Source organism: Bos indicus x Bos taurus, chromosome X (assembly GCF_003369695.1).
Source record: "Bos indicus x Bos taurus breed Angus x Brahman F1 hybrid chromosome X, Bos_hybrid_MaternalHap_v2.0, whole genome shotgun sequence".
NCBI classification, from domain to species: domain Eukaryota; kingdom Metazoa; phylum Chordata; class Mammalia; order Artiodactyla; family Bovidae; genus Bos; species Bos indicus x Bos taurus.
The window spans coordinates 25,467,934-25,484,493 of record NC_040105.1 but is presented as its reverse complement, the minus strand read 5'-3'; positions in this window follow the sequence as shown (position 1 = coordinate 25,484,493).

Sequence of the window (16,560 nt, the reverse complement as noted above, 5' to 3'; positions counted from 1 at the left end):
GCCATGCATCAACATAAATACACCACGGGTGTACACGTGTTCCCAATCCTGAACCCCCTCCACCTCTCCCTCCCCATACCATCCCTCTTGGTCATCCCAGTGCACCAGTCCCAAGCATCCTGTATCCTGCATCGAACCTGGACTGGCAATTCGTTTCTTACATGATATTACACATGTTTCAATGCCATTCTCCCAAATCACCGCCCCCCTCCCTCTCCCACAGAGTCCAAAAGGCTGTTCTATATATCTGTGTCTCTTTTGCTGTCTCGCATACAGGGTTATCGTTACCATCTTTCTAAATTCCATATATATGCGTTAGTATACTGTATTGGTGTTTTTCTTTCTGGCTTACTTCACTCTGTATAATTGGCTCCATATAGTTCATATAGTTCTCAAATTTTATCTTTGGCCAGCCTGGGCCATGAGTCTCAGTTATTTCCTTGGCATGATGTTGGCACCTAGAAGGAAAGTCACTATTGAATCATTCTTGGGGAGCACTGATTTTCTTTCATAAGAAAAGTTGATTTAATAGAAGGGTGATGCTGAGGTTTTAGATTCAGAGTAAATAATTTTATGGTCAAACTGTTTAATTCTAAAGCAATATGCATTTCACTTTAAAAGTATATTATTCTTAGTATATTAGTTTCCAAATTGAGGATTGCCTGGAAGAGAATATTTGTCAGTTACTTCAGGAATCATGGGATTTGTAGAGGTGTGGTATAATGTCAGAAACTGGAGCTAATTTTGAAGAATGTGGCTTGAATTAGTGAAATGACATGCAATTTTGCTTCAGTCTTGGTATTTTTAGCACAGTCTTAGATTCTTCTTTGGATCTTTGCCTGAGGACTTTTGACAAGGTGCACAAGATTATCAGTCAGCCGTCTATATTGTCATCCTTCATTTTTGGTCCAAAGTAGAATTATCCACCTTGATATGCTTTCTCTTTCAGTTAATAGGAAGAATCAATAATTACCACTGATTTTAATTCTCCTTCCTTATTTTGAAAAGGTATCTTTGCATAGCCATTTATTTTCCCCATCCTTATGATAAATACATACTTTGTTGATGCATAACAGATTAAATATTGAATTTTTAAAAATATTATTAAAGACAGATTGACATAAGGAATAGAATAATTACCTTTCTTCAATAATAATCTACTCATGATTTCTTTCTTTGACTTCTTTCTCTCCTTCTCTCTCTGTCTCCCTCCCTTTCTTCCCACCCTCCTTCCTTATTCAAACACATTATAGATATCTACTAAAGGTTATCATCTCTACTAAGCACAGTGTTAGAGTGAGGACAGAAAGAATGAGGGAGGAGATTAATTTAATATAATGAGATTATCCATCATGATTGGTTTTCTCAGCTCAAAAATACCTCCTACACAATGAGAACTGTTAGGTACTAACAATTATAGATAGATAGATAGATAATGCAGTCTATATACACTCTAATTATATTATTTACACTATTTATGTTTTATTTATATTTTACTCATTTTGGAGGGAGAGAATACATCGAGATATATTTAGAAGACTTGGAGCAAATTGGAGTGATTGATTAGGGATCTAGTATGGATAGTGATAATTTTCAAAAGTACTATGCTAAGAATTTTACACATTGTTTTCTAGGCAAAGAGAGGGTACTGAATATCTTTGGGATAATGAAGTTGTATGTTACAAACATTGGATTTGTTGGGGTACACAGGATATATCAAAAGAAAGAGATTCTAGGAGCAGATGACCCAAGGCGAAGTCTACTGCCACATGCAGATTTGATACCAAATGCACAATGTATAATGTGGAACTTGTCTCCTTGGTATATCTAATGATGCTACATTAAAAAGTAATAGGGTAACAGTAACAAAAACCAACTGAAAAAAATCTTAGAAACATGCCTGATAGATGTGATAGTAGTATGAAGAGTTAAAAAAATTGAGGGTACAGTTTTTAAATAATTTCTATTTTCAACCGCATTATGAAGCATATACATAAGTTAAGAGATGATGGCATTTTAGAAGCGATAGCACAAGAATAGAGCTTTCACATTTAAGGTCGTTTGTGTAGCCATTGGTCACTTAGTATTTAAGAAGCACTGAGAAGGACTTTGTTAATTATTTTTGAGCACAAAACCTTCAGGTGTTTCAATTAACTTCTGTGGAATTGAAAAGAAAAAAATGACTTCTGTGCTAGGAAGATTACACAGGTCAGAGCACTGTTACAGAAAGAAAGATCTTCCATTTGAAATGAAGAGGATGCTCCAGTTAAAGAAGTATCAGAGGAAAAAAAATAATTTGCTGGGTTTCTCTAATAACATCTGCCTTAATACTTAGCATTTGGTTTGTAGACCATTTATAAGATCATATAGTGCTCAGACCACAAGTAGAAAAAATGGAACAAAGTAAAAAAAAATCTTTCTTGGTATACTTTCAAGCTGAAATCACTGATTAAATATTCAAAATGGTGATAAAGGAGTTTTATACTTTCAATAGAAACAATTCCTTGCTTCAAGAATCAGTATGAAAAAAGGAAGACATACATAAAGGAGAGTGAATTCATTTGTCTTTTTTTTCTTTCTTTTCCCTCTTTTTCTTCCTTTCCTTCCTTCCTTCCTCCCTCCCTCCCCTCTCCTTTCCTTCTGTCCTTCTTTCCTTCCTTCATTTTATTTTTCACTAAAACCATTCCAGTTTGGAATATTCCTGTGTTAATTATACATGTCAATAAAGGTGTCCTTACACAGGCAGACGTCAGCCTTTTCATGGGACTGGTCACATGATGATCCACTGATTAAAAGTATCCTGTGTTTGAGACTAGTACAAGGGTTGAGACTGGAGCTGAAGATGAAAAAAATTTCAGCCAGTACATATGCTTGCCGCCTTGTCTAATTCAGTCTCCACTGACTATGTGGCATATCCCTTGAGCCTTAAATAAACTTTAAGGGAGAGCACTGAGGGAAAATACAAATCCCAGAACACGTGGCATGTCAGATCGTGTAATCAAATGAGCGTGAGATCCTACGCAGGCTGGAGCTCACAGTCCTAGGTTGACACCTGTTATCCATGAGTCCTTCCTTGGGTCATTTCTACAACCTCTTTGAGGATGAATTTGCTAAATCGGCTAAGAATTGTGTTTAGCTCTTACAAAGGCTATCTGACTAGACAGGCTGAAATACATAAACTGTGGCATCCTCATATAATAAATACCAATCTGGAAGTAGGAGATTGATGATGTGGCTTCAGCTGCTCAAGGATGGCAGGACTGAGTCTGTAATGCACTCTTGATCTCTGTCTCATAGTTCTCCAGTGGCTTCCTGAGGTGCATCTAGTCTGCAGTAAGAAGGACAGTGTTCAGATGGTCATAAACTACTTTCCTGAATGTTCCATTCAGTTCTGCTTCATCTTCTTAACCACCTCTATCTTTGAAAGGGTGAAAAAAAAAGTGTGAGTGTATTGCCTGGGATTTTATTAATAGAGAAAAATAAATGAATGGATAGACAAAGATTCCTCTTATCCAAAAATCTCATAGAATTGTGGTGAAAGTTCAATAAGAAATGTATGTGACTCTCATGACTATCAGAAGTTGGTACTTGTGGATTTTGAGAGCAGAAAATAGAGTACATTATTCTCTGTATCAATAGCGATCAATGAAAAGAAATACAGGAAAACAATAGAATGGGAAAGACCAGAGATCTTGTCAAGAAAATTAGAGATACCAAGGGAACATTTCATGCAATGATGCGTTCAATAGAGGACAGAAATGGTATGGACCTAACAGAAGCATAAGATATTAAGAGGAGGTGGCAAGAATACACAGAAGAACTGTACAAAAAAGATCTTCACTACCCAGATAATCATGATGGTGTGATCACTCACCTAGAGCCAGACATCCTGGAATGTGAAGTCAAGTGGGCCTTAGGAAGCATCACTACAAACAAAGCTAGTAGAGTGAAGGGATTCCAGTTGAGCTATTTCAAAGTCTAAAAGATGATGCTGTGAAAATGCTGCACTCAATGTCAGGACATTTGGAAAACTCACCAGAGGCCACAGGACTGGAAAGGGTCAGTTTTCATGCCAATCCCAAAGAAAGGCAATGCCAAAGAATGCTCAAACTACCTCACAATTGCATCTCACACACTAGTAAAGTAATGCTCAAAATTCTCCAAGCCAGGCTTCAACAGTACATGAACCGTGAACTTCCAGATGTTCAAGATGGTTTTAGAAAAGGCAGAGGAACCAGACATCAAATTGCCAACATCTGCCGGATCATTGAAAAAGCAAGAGAGTTCTAGAAAAACATCTATTTCTGCTTTATTGACTATGTCAAAGCCTTTGACAGTGTGGATCACAATAAACTGTGGAAAATTCTGAAAGAAATGGGAAAACCAGACCACCTGACCTGCCTCTTGAGAAACCCGTATGCAGGTCAGGAAGCAACAGTTAGAACTGGACATGGAACAACAGCCTGGTTCCAAATAGGAAAAGGAGTACATCAAGGCTGTATATTGTCACCTTGTTTATTTAACTTATATGCAGAGTACAGCATGAGAAACGCTGGGCTGGATGAAGCACAAGCTGGATTCAAGGTTGCAAGGATAAATATCAATAACCTCAGATATGCAGATGACACCAATCTTATGGCAGAAAGTGAAGAAGAACTAAAGAGCCTCTTGATGAAAGTGAAAGAAGAGAGTGAAAAAGTTGGCTTAAAACTCAACATTCAGAAAACTAAGATCATGGCATCCAATCCCACCACTTCATGGCAAGTAGAGGGGTAACAGTGGAAACAGTGGTTGATTTTATTTTTTTGGGGTCCAAAATCACTGCAGATGGTGAGTGTAGCCATGAAATTAAAAGATGCTTACTCCTTGGAAGGAAAGTTATAACCAACCTAGACAGCATATTAAAGAGAAGAGTCATTTCTTTGTCAACAAAGGTCCGTCTAGTCAAGGCTATGGTTTTTCCAGTAGTCATGTATGGATGTGAGAGTTGGACTATAAAGAAAGATGAGCACCGAAGAATTGATGCTTTTGAACTGTAGTGTTGAAGACTCTTGAGAGTCCCTTAGACTGAGCAACTGAACTGAACTGATTCTCTGTATCAGTTTAAGCTAAAAAAATAGTTAAAAACCATGACATGTTGCTTTAGTAAGTCTCTCAGATATAATTATACCTATTTTGAGTTAAAACAGGTAGTAAAGAAAATGTCAGGATGAACACATCTCATCATCTGGGTCAGCTATTATAATATAATATTTAAATGGGAAAACTGTATGCATAAGAACAAGCCTTCCCTATACTATATATGTCTGTGTATGAGTGTGTGTGTGTGTGTCCATATATATATATATATATGCATGTGTGTGTGTATATATATATATATATACACATATACATTTATGTATATATACTACTACTAAGTTACTTCAGTCGTGTCCGACTCCGTGCGACCCCATAGACAGCAGCCCACCAGGCTCCCTGGTCCCTGGGATTCTCCAGGCAAGAACACTGGAGTGGGTTGCCATTTCCTTCTCCAATGCATCAAAGTGAAAAATGAAAGTGAAGTCGCTCAGTCATGTCCGACTCTTAGTGACCCCATGGACTGCAGCCCACCAGGCTCCTCCATCCATGGGATTTTCCAGGCAAGAGTACTGGAGTGGGGTGCCATCGCCTTCTCCATCACTGAAGAATATTCCCATCAAATGAGTCTGCTCTCCGCATCAGGTGGCCAAAGGATGAGTTTCAGTTTGAGGCCAAAGCTGAGTTTCAGCTTCAATATCAGTCCTTCCAATGAACACCCAGGACTAATCTCCTTTAGGATGGACTGGTTGGATCTTCCTTGCAGTCCAAGGGACTCTCAAGAGTCTTCTCCAACACCACAGTTCAAAAGCATCAATTCTTCAGAGCTCAATTTATTGGTCATTAGTTACTTTAAGACTTCACTGAAAAAAAACAAAACAAAACCCTCCCCTCCCTGACTGATTTAAATGTCCATATGCAAATTTTCCATAATGCCCTTTATTTATAACACAAATGATACCAATATAATCATCAGTTTACTTGCCTGTCACTTCCATTAAAGGTACATCTTTCTGTGTCTATTTATAATTGAATCTTTGTTCCTAATGCCTAACAGTATGAGGTACATAGCAATCACTGATTTAAAAAGAGAAAAAAGAATGATTTTATTGCACTGATAATTAGAAGGCAAGCCGGGAGAGAGTAGTACCTTAGACAGCAAAGCATAATATTTTCAATAAAGAGAGATTAAAAACATAGAATCCTATGAAGTACATAAATCAGGTATCAATAGTAATGTGTCAACTGACTGTCTTAGTATTTGTTACTATATTATTTTGGATAGGTATTTTTCTTCATCAACATGTAATTATAGCATGTTATTAAGCTGTTTAGGGTTTGGGTATTATAGTGAACGTTCCTCTATGTTCACTACCCAATAGCTGAATCTCCATCTTGTGTTTGAAATATGTCTCTTCATGAGGCAAAGTCTTCCTTTCACTAGAAGACAGAAATAGAAATCATATCAGACTTCCTTACAGCTAAGGAGTGGGCAAATACAGCTTCATTTCTCCAAGTATCAGGTGCACTGGATCAGGACTTGAATTAGTGAATGCTGTTACAGTATTCATCAAATCAATGGCCATGACAGGCGATTCTTAATTATCTCAAAGATGATTATCTTGTCTGTGTATTAATCACCATCCTTTCCTTTTTCCAATCACCCTTAGAGCAAAAAAAAAAAGGAGAACCTTGCCATGTTACTACATATTGAATTTAGTTAGATTTGAACTTAAAATAATGGTTAAAATGAGATATTTACATCAATGATGTATTTGACATCTCTATACTTTTCATATCTATTATTTCTATGTTGTTGTTTTACAGTCACTAAGTCATATCCAGCTGTTTGCCACCCCATGGACTGCAGCACACCAGGCTCCTATGTTCACCACTGTCTCCTGGAATTTGCTCAAATTCATGTCCATGGAGTCAGTGATGCTATCTAACCATCTCATCCTCTGTCACTCCCCTTCTCTTTTTGCCTTCAATCTTTCCCAGAATCAGGATCAGGGTCTTTTCCAATGAGTCGGCTCTTCGCATCAATTCACCAAAGTATTGGAGCTTCAGCATCAGTCCTTCCAGTTAATATTCAGGATTGGTTTACTTTAGGATTGACTAGTTTGATCTCCTTGCTGTCCAAGATACTCTCAAGAGTCTTCTCCAGCACCACAATTCAAAAGCATCAATTCTTCAGCAGTCAGCATTCTTTACAGTCCAACTCTCACATCCATACATGACTACTGGAAAAATCATAGCCTTGATTATATGGACCTTTGTCAGCAAAGTGATGTCTCTGCTTTTTAATATGCTGTCTAGGTTTGGCATAGCTGTTCTTCCAAGAAGCAAGTGTCTTTTAATTTCATGACTACAGTTAAGCCCCAGTGATTTTGGAGCCCAAGAAAATAAAATCTGTTACTGCTTCCATTTTTTCCCCTTCTGTTTGCCATGAAGTATTGGCCTAATCCCATTATCTTATTTTTTCTTTTAATATTGAGTTTTAAGCCAGCTTTTTCACTTCTTTTACCCTCATCAAGAGGCTCTTTAGTTCCTCTTCACTTTCTGCCATTATAGTGGTATCATCTCTATATCTGAGGTTGTTGGTATTTCTCCCAGCAATCTTGATTCTAGCTTGTGATTCATGCGGCCTGGCATTCTGTATGATACATTCTGCATATAAGTTAAATAACAGGGTGACAATATACAGCCTGTCGTACTCCTTTCCCAATTTTGAACCAGTCAATTGTTCCATGTTCTATTGATGACTGAAAATAATTATCTCCATTTTTCATACGTAAATGATCTGTGTATATATCTGTTTTAGTTCAAAAATTACCTTGACTATAAAATCTGTCCCTAGATATTTATAATATAAAATATTTTACATTTTTGTTGGCCTTGATCCTTTAAAGTGCCACCTAGCGTTGATTGTGATCACATAGCTCACTTTTAAAATTTTAAGTATGTAGACTCATATAACAATTGGCATCTCACCCATTCCAAAATGTTGGCACAAAAAAGAATGCTGAATCACGACCTTGAGCTTCTGAGAATGCTACTTAAGTTAAGCAAATTAAGTACAACTGTCGTGTGCACTTTAAGTAAGAATCAATCTGGATCATTACTTTTGGCACATTTACAGATCAACCTAAACCCAAAACATTTAAAAGCAAACAGGGAAAAGATAAGTTTTTTAGAACTTGGAGTATTAGCATGGGAGCAGAGAATCAGGCTAATGCCAGCATTGGAACCAGATTTGTCAAGGAGATAAGCAGATATTTCTTGAGCTTAACCAAGAAATAAACATACTACTTGACATTCTATGAATGATTAATAAAATGGATAAGTAATTATTTTGTCTGGTGTTTTTTTTTTTAAATAAAATAAATTTGGATGATAGGAGGAGGAATACAGGCTTATATTTTGAAAAGGGTATTAACTACATGATATTAAATTCTATTAGAGAAAAATTGTATCACCTAAAGATATTAAGCCTATGAATTATTTTAGAAATTCCTTTGAAAATTGACCAGCAAACACTTCATTTATTTTAACTGCTTTACTGCTGCTGCTACTGCTAAGTTGCTTCAGTCGTGTCCAGCTCTGTGCGATCCCATAGATGGCAACCCACCAGGCTTCCCCGTCCCTGGGATTCTCCAGGCAAGAACACTGGAGTGGGCTGCCATTTCCTTCTCCAATGCATCAAAGTGAAAAGTGAAAGTGAAGTTGCTTAGTCGTGTTCGACTCTTAGTGACCCCATGGACTGCAGCCTACCAGGGTCCTCCGTCCATGGGATTTTCCAAGCAAGAGTATTCGAGTGGGGTGCCATTGCCTTCTCCATTAACTGCTTTAGGGATACAATTGTGAGATTAAGTCAATTATATTATGAGATGAATTTATTCCTGCTTTGGAAATTTCAGTTCCTTTTCTTTTTTTCTGTCCATTCACACTTTGTTTCATGACTTTTTTCCAAAATGCACCGGTTACAAATCAAATACAATGAATAACACTTTGTACCAGTCACTTCATGTCACCAAACATATTTAGACATACTTCCAGGTCATAATATGACTGATAGCAATAACATAAAACATAAGTTAACTTGTAACTGGTTCTTTTTAAGTAAAAGTAAAAACAAATAATAAATTTAAAAATTGCCAAACCGTTGCCTGTCTCTTCTAGCAATTTCCTCCTCCACGTGGCAATTTTGAGTGTTTTAATCTTATTCCAGTGAATGAATTTGTGAACTGTCCTGCTCCATTATTCATGTGTAGTTGTGGTCTTTTGGCCTGGTTCTACTTGCTTGGCTTTAGCTGCTAGAAAGCAATTATACCTGACCATTTCTGGTAGTTATTACTTCCATTATCACTTGCCTGCCCAGAACCTGCCAAGATTTTCCCAAATATACCATGACAGTTTTGTTCAAGAATATGTGTATGTGTGTATACATATATTATATATATATGTGTGCTGTGTGCTGAGTTGCTTTAGTCGTGACTGACTCTGTGTGACCCCGTGGACTGTAGCCCACCAGGCTCCTCTGTCCATGGGATTCTCCAGGCAAGAATACTGGAGTGAGTTGCCATGCCCTCTTCCAGGGGATCTTCCCAACCCAGAGATTGAACCCACATCTCTTATTTCTACTGCGTTGGCAGGTGGGTTCTTTACCACTTGGGTAAAACCCCATTGTATATATATGTGTTATATAACACACACATACACATATATTGCTATATCAGTCCCATATTTGCATCTTTCTAGGGAATCACAATTGTGATGTTTGTTCTTCTGTAAAATTTTCTTTTTGCTGATTTTCATACTAAACTTCATGGGTGTAATGTGGCAGCTGGGTGTCTAGCCCCTCAATTTCTGTTTTTTATGGTCTCTACAAGATTCTGTTCTCTAGCGTACAGTCCAGCTAACCCAACTATTTATTTTTCCAGTTCCAGTCTAAGACAACTTTTAAAATGTAGGTTGCAACAAGTACAAATGTAGCCAGAGTATGCTGTCAGTTTCATATTGCTTGCTTCTTGTTTTCTCACCAAGCAGAACTGGTGTTCAATACTTCCTCTGCTTTTGTTGATGGCTCTTGGTTTTTTACTCCATCAATTTTAATGACTATATACACTGTACTGGTCTTTCATACTTTCTGGATGGGAGAAAAGGTTTCATTTAAACTGAAGTATACTTAACAGTGATGTCAACAGTGTCAAAAGATGCTGAAGATGACAAATACATGGGAACATTCTGGAAAACTAATCCAGTTAGTTAACTTATTTGTGGAAATGAGTTAAATAGTAGAGTTTTCATCAGTTCAGTTTAGTTGCTCAGTCATGTTCGACTCTTTGTGACCCCACGGACTGAAGCACACCAAGCTTCCCTGTCTATCACAAATTCTTGGAGCTTGGTCAAACTCATGTCCATCGAGTCAGTATGCCATCCAAGCATCTCATCCTCCATTGTCCTCTTCTCTTCCTGCCTTCAATCTTTCTCAGCATCAAGGACTTTTCCAAGGAGTCACTTCTTCACATCAGGTGGCCAAAGTATTGGAATTTCAGCTTCAGCATCAGTTCTTCCAATGAATATTCAGGACTAATTTCCTTTAGGATGGACTGGTTGGATCTCCTTGCAGTCCAATGGACTGTCAAGAGTATTCTCCAACACCACAGTTCAAAAACATCAATTCTTTGGTGCTCAGCTTTCTTTATGGTCCAACTCTCACATCCATAGATGACTATTGGAAAAACCATAGCTTTGACAATATGGACCTTTTTAAGCAAATAATGTCTCTGCTTTGTAATATGCTGTCTAGGTTGGTCATACCTTTTCTTCCCAGGAGGATGTGTCTTTTAATTTCATGGCTGCAGTGACCATCTGCAGTGATTTTGGAACCTAAGAAAATAAAATCAGTCACTATTTCCATTGTTTCCCCATCTATTAGCCATGAAGAGATGGGACTGGATGCCATGATCCAGATCTCAATTTTTTGAATGTTAAGTTTTAAGCCAGATTTTTCACTCTCCTCTTTCACTTTCATCAAGAGGCTCTTTAGTTCTTGTTCACTTTCTGCCATAGGGTGGTATCATCTGCATATCTGAGGTTATTGATATTTCTCCCAGAAATCTTGATTCCAGAGTTTGATTCATCCAGCCCAGCATTTTGCAAGATGTACTCTGCATATAAGTTAAATAAGCACAGTGACAATATACAACCTTGGCATACTCCTTTCCCAACTGGACGGACCAACCCGTCTGCTGTTCCATGTCCAGTTCTAACTGTTGCTTCTTGACCTGCATACAGATTTCTCAGGAGGCAGGTAAGGTGATCTGGTATTCCCATCTCTTTCAGAATTTTCCACAGTTTGTTCATATTGTCTCACATTTTGGGTTATTATTATAAGAAGTTACTTTTTGATCTAGTTATGTTTCTTGAATACTTTCTTTTGGCATATGAATTAAAATACATCATTTTTTCTTTGTTCATGCCTGACTGAGCCAAGAATGCATTTTGAAAGAAGAAAATGTTTGCTACTTAAAAATCATAGATTCGAGTCTGTCAATAAATCATTCTTACTTAGAATCCACCATCCTCAAAATCCTATTGACTGTGGGTATAAAATATAAATCCTAAAACTTGCCTTCTAGGAACTTGAAGTCAATTTGTAGAGAAAAATGGAGGTAGTTTTAGCTGTAAACACAAATATAAAAGAACTAATGGTCAAGGAATGTTATGATCATTGTCAGGATCTGTTTGGTCTCATCCCCATCATGCATGTCCACGATCATCTCTAGGCTTGCTCTGTCCCCCAGAGCCAGCAGGAGCCTGCCCTGGTCACACAGCACAGCTTTTTTCTGCACCGGCAATGCCAGGATTTGGAGGTAATTTTCCTATGCTATGTGCTACCCTCTACCTTTCTCTCTACTTGACCTCATTTCTAGCTGTTCCATCACCTGGGGGTGGTTTCTAACTTCTGTCCTTGGAGTCAGTGGAGTTCATTCCCACTGACTTTCTTCTTACTAGCTCAGCCCCTCCCCACTCTGAGCGTGCCATATGGCAAGTGTTACACTAGAGTCCATGCTAATCCGTTTATGAGCATCAGTGCCAAACCAGTACTACAGCTTACAAACTCTGCAGGAACTGAAATAAGTGACGAGGCACTTCAGACTAGGTTGTCAGAATCTTGATGTCTAAAACCAGAAAGTATACAGAAAAAGGAAAAGCTTTCCAGGTAGAGAAAAATCATAAGTGAAATCAAAGTTAAGACAGTGTTTAATTGTGGAAGGATGACATGAATTTGCTTTGACAGGAGGGCTTGTGAAACATAGCTGACAATATAGTTTGTATCTAAATTAAGAATGTCCTTAAAGCTACGACATCTGGAATTATATTGTATATAGTGGGAAATTATTGGAAGATTTTTGAGTAAAAGGATATTATTTTAAGCAACAGTTTAAGAATTTGGTTACATAAGTTCGTGTATCATTGCAAACCAATGGACAAATGCCCATTTTTGAAACAATCATTGGATTAATATATGGAATTGTCCTTCTTATAACTACATATTGAAAAACCTCTGAATTTCTAAATTTTCTATTACTTTTAAAAATAGAAAAAATATTACATCGAGGGAAAAACTATGCCAATGAAAAATATTTACAAAAATGTCAATAAGCATTAGCTCTATTTATTCATTTCACTGTAACGTTTGTTTAGAGTCCTTCAGAATGATTCTCAACACTATTATAATATAATGAATAATAGCAATCATGAAGACCATTTAGAATTATTAATTCTCAGAAGAAATTAATATTATCTTCAACATTTATTACATACCTCAGTTCAGTTCAGTCGCTCAGTTGTGTCTGACTCTTTGTGACCCCATGAACTGCATCACACCAGGCCTCCCTGTCCATCACCAACTCCTGGAGTCCACCCAAACCCATGTCCATTGTGTCAGTGATGCCATCCAGCCATCTCATCCTCTGTCGTCCCCTTCTCCTCCTGCCCTCAATTTTTCCCAGCATCAGGATCTTTTCAAATGAGTCAGCTCTCTGCATCAGGTGGCCAAAGGATTGGAGTTTCAGCTTCAATATCAGTCCCTCCAATATTACCTTATGTTCTAAAAATAAAAATATAAGCCTGAAATGATGCCTGCTATTAAGTAAAGCTAATGGAGGAGGTAGTCAGATGCAGCACAGATTAACATAGATTAGTGGATGGCAAACTACAGTCCATGGGGCATATTTGGATGGCTACCTGGTTTTGTAAATGAAGTTTTGTTGGAACATATTATGTATCTCTTATGACCCATGTGGTTATGCATTTCCTATGGCTGCTATCATGCTACAAAATCAGACTTGGGTAATTGCAACAGAGACTTTACATGGCCCACAAGTCTGAAAATATTTACTATCTGGCACCTTATGTATAAAGTTTGCAGACCCCTGACATGGAACTTGACAATCATTGAGCTGAAAGTGTACAACAGATGAATTGGGAGCACAAATAAAGACATCTCAATCAATCCCATTCACTGAGAGGACTTTTTAAGCAAAAATAATTGAAATGCAATTGTAGCACACTAATTACTCCAAGTCTAAATGACTGTCCATATGTAGATAAACAATCTTGAAAGCTAGCTGAACCTGTGAGACATTTTAGTTTCTTTGAAACACAGCATGACAAAAAGTTCTAAGCACAGCTGTGTTCATTGTGATTTGTAAATTATCATTTGACTGTCAAACATAAAATGATTAAATCATGGATTATTTTGTTTAAAACAGCCATATTTAAAGTAAAACTCTTTAAATGAGATTTTTTATATAAGAAACACTATTCATTTGCTGCATTCAAGTGGTTGTTTGGTCACCAAGTCATGTCTGACTCTTTCATGACCCCATGGACTGTGGCCCACCAGGTTCCTCTGTCCATGGAATTTCCCAGGCCAAAATACTGGAGTGGGTTGCTATTTCCTCCTCTAGGGCATCTTCCTGACTCAAGGAGTGAGCCCACATCTCTTCCATCTCCTGCACTGTCCTGACTCAAGGAGTGAGCCCACATCTCTTCCATCTCCTGCACTGGCAGATGGATTCTTTACCACTGAGCCACCTGCTTTCAAGTTGTATAAAATCAGCCTTTCCAAAATATCTCTTGTTCCTCAGATGAAAGGTCTTATGTATCTTGAATTATTTTCTTGATTTGCTTGTTGATTTTCATTCTAGTTAGTCATCTAATAGTATATTTAAAAGAGACTGGATGCATTTAATACACTTATATTACCATGATATCCATCATTTGTTGAACATTATTTCCTAAAATGTTCTGATCTGTGTGCCAGAAAGGAGCAGACAAAAGCTTATAAAACTTATTAAGCTGGTGTTTATTCTTGGCTATATTCTGACCTTGATTCACTTTAATGGTATACATGCATTACTAACACATTTTTTATCTAAGTCAGATTGCATCCAAATTAGATGTATATATCAAATAAAAATCAAAAGTTTAGCTGTTTGGGATGCAATAATCATTCAGTAATAAAATAAGTTAAGTACTCCAAAATGAAGATGCTGAATCTCTAAAATGATGACCGTGCTTAATATTTGTTTTCTTAATTCAGTAAAGAATAGTCTAGAGACTTTCCTGACAGCCCATTGGAAAACTTTGCCTTCCAATGCAGGGGATATGGGTTCAATCCCTAGGATCCCGCTGGCCTTGTGGCCTGAAAACCAAAACATAGAGCAGAAACAATATTGTAACTAGTTCAGTAAAGACTTGAAAATGATCTACATTAAAAATTAAAAAAAAAAGGAGTGGTTTAAAATTGTCCATCTGCTTGAAGGAAAGAGAGAGTCCAGAACTCCTAATTGTCCCAGTATCATGCCCCACCCACTTTCCAATTTTCTACTGCTTGAAGAGCAGGGTGAAGAATAAGGCTTAGTCACCCAGTGTTCAGAGCACTCCAGGTAACACTTTAAGTATGTGATGGCCAGAAGGAAGACAAGCCCCAAACACCAGTGAGCTCTATGAGATCCCATTTCTCCTTCCTCTCCCGCAATAATCACATCCTCATTCAATAAGATTTTCCTGTCTTCCCCCATCCAAACCGCTGGAGTCTTCTCCATCACCTAAGTATAGAACTGGCCAAAATATTCATTTGGGTTTTTCTGTCAGATGTTATGGAAAAACCTGAGCAAACTTTTTGGCCAACCCAATACCAACAGCTCTATTCTCTCAGCATTTTCAGTCAAAAGCAGGGAGTCATTCTTATTCCTTTGCTCTCACCATCCCCCCTTTATTGTATCACAACAAATACTGTTTCCTGTAATTTCAAAGTATTACAGTATTACCAAATCTAACCACTCCTTGGCAGCTGTACAGATAACAAATGACCTTCATTGCTGGTCTAAATTACTATGATCTTTGGCCAAAATTATTTTAATATTCTCTTGATAAACCTTGTTGTTCAGCCTTTTGACCCCTAATTATTCAGTTTATCTCAGCACAACAGCATAGATATTCCACTTATTACTGTATTGCCTTGAAGATGTCACACTTGTACTCAGAACATGTCTATGGTGCTAAAGGTTGCATCCTTTCAATTTCTCTGAATTTCATACATGTTCTCTAATTTCAGTGGTACTCTGAAAAGAAAAGATTATAAATGTTCTCAATTTTCCATCATGAACTGGAGGCCAATAGGTATATTATACTCTCCAGTGATATAGATGAGGAAACTGACAGTTTGACTAAGTTTTAGCTTAGCCAAAGTCACAACTAGTCACATCTGGGATTCACATTATTCCTTTATTAAGTATTATATCCAAAGGGAATGGAAATAGAAAGACACTGAATTTGAAAACTACATTATACACACACACACACACACACACACACACACACTATCATCTACTTCATCCCCAAAGTGGCATATATCATGTCCACTTACTGTTCATTTGTCAAAACAAGCCATGAGGCTCCAAGCTAACTTCAAGGGAAATTAGAAAGTTAAGAAGCTCAAGAAATATGTGTTGAGTACTAACTGCTTCTACTTGCACTGCTGATCAAGTGGCCCACTTGAGTCATCTTGAAAAAGTCTGCTGGCTGGATTGAGGATCTAGTAGAAAGAGGATGAAATTTCTTAGCAAGAAACTCAGATGTATCTTCCATTTCTCTATTGATCTCTGAAGCTGCAACCTAGCATTTAATGTTTAGGTGTTAGGATTGCTTCTAGATGAGTATTACCATTTTTATCCCACTTAGCAATAGTCACATCCTTTCATTATGTGCAGTAATGAATGGAGCTGCAAAAGGTCACAAAAAAGATATCATCCAGGCTAGAGAATGGTGTAGCCCCTCATCTTACTCTTAACCTAGATGATGATGTAGAAAGATGGAGGGAAGCTACCTGGCTACCTGATCCATAAAATACTCTTCATACATGGGCAGTAATCATTCTATTAAACCACAGAACAACATAGCATTAAC